Source organism: Bombus vancouverensis, chromosome 17, assembly GCF_051014615.1.
Source record: "Bombus vancouverensis nearcticus chromosome 17, iyBomVanc1_principal, whole genome shotgun sequence".
Lineage (NCBI taxonomy): Eukaryota > Metazoa > Arthropoda > Insecta > Hymenoptera > Apidae > Bombus > Bombus vancouverensis.
Window position 1 is genome coordinate 1127925 of NC_134927.1, and position 1586 is coordinate 1129510.

The 1586-nt window shown below is 36.0% G+C and overlaps 1 pseudogene; it reads left to right on the forward strand.

Moving 5' to 3' along the window:
• The first annotated feature begins 523 nt into the window (after positions 1-523).
• Positions 524-642, forward strand: LOC117165457 (5S ribosomal RNA; annotated as a pseudogene).
• Positions 643-1586: the final 944 nt, after the last annotated feature.

Consider the following 1586-nt stretch of genomic DNA (forward strand, 5'->3'; position numbering starts at 1 on the left):
TAATTGCCCTACGTAATGGGGAAAATGTAACGTTGGACCATGTGCAAAGGTCAAGTCAGGTAGTATGGAATGACGTGGATTTGGATATGGTCGTTGTCACGACAGCCGTGTCGTCCGTGAATGTTGGTATTTTGCTGTTGGTAGTTATACGCAATCCAGTGAAACTAAATAGTTTCAAAATTGAAGTAGGCGAGAAAATTAGAGTATTATGATGGTGCAGGTCGAAAGGGCCTGATTTCCTATACAAAAATAAGTCGAGGATGAAGTGACAATTTTTGACACAAGACTTGGTTTTCCAGAAAATCAATTATGAAGTTCGGTCCACTTGACTCCGCTACTTTTTAAGTATACGCGTATCTACATGACGGAACTTCACAATTCATTGTTTGGGAAACGAAGCCAGGAAAAATTTTATAAATCTGTATGCACGTCTAAAAATACCATTTATCCTCATACATACACGTATGTTTTCTTAAATATTGTGTCTATTCGATAACATGAAATAACAAAACTGATCACTAAAGCTAACGCTCACACCGCGTTGAAAGTACTCGGTCTCGTCTGATCACGAAAGTCAAGCAGCGCTGGGCACGGTTAGTACTTAAACGGGTGACCGCTTTGGAACTCCGTGTGGTGTTGGCTCTTCTTACTTTTCTTAACACTTAGCCATCCGAACCATCGGATCTCTCCTCTGTGGAGAACATCGATGAGTGACCGAACGCGGGGAGATCTCCCTTTTTGATTTTAGCGACGCATTTTCTTTGTTGTTGTTGTTGTTGTTGTTGTAATTATCAGTTATTGTTTACCTGGAATTGTTTCCAATTAATTGCTACTCTTTTTCCGCTTTTATAAAGTGCAATATGTAATAAAATACACCAATTTAGTGTTCTTAAAATTAATTAAAAAGTTACACTATCAGTTATGACTAAGTAAAGTTATAGTCGAACAATACCACACTGTAAAAAAATATTAAAATGCATTATGAATTTTCAACTTCACTTTCAAGTCGTTTCATTTATCTTTAGTCATCTTTAATGTTTTTAATTTTACCTATATCTCCTTATACTTTTAATTTGATGTTTTGTATAAACAATATGTGAAATCGTTAAACAAAATCATTACCGCAAAATATAATTGACCACTTAAATAATTTTTAGACTTCTTTGTTTTTCAAGTATTAGCGAATATAAGTCCTCCTTACTTGGAAAAATGCACGGTGGACAGCGTATAGGTTAGCCTGTGCGAGCGCGGTTGGCTAAGTGTTAATAAGCTGTATAGTCGTATACATCGAGAAAATATCTTTTTAGCATCAAACGATTATCACCATACGTTGTATCATTCTCGCATACACGTTTACTTATACAGGGTGGTTGGTAACTGGTGGTACAAGCGGAAAGGGGGTGATTCTACGCGAAAAAAGAAGTCGAAAATATAGGATAAAAATGTTTCGTTTGAGGCTTTGTTTTCAAGAAAATCGACTTTGAATTTTCGCTCGGTACGTGCGTACTTTAGCACATCTTGTTATAACGGATCTCACTGTAGATCGTTGTCTCGATGGAAAAATTAAAGAAAAAAAAAAATTAAAA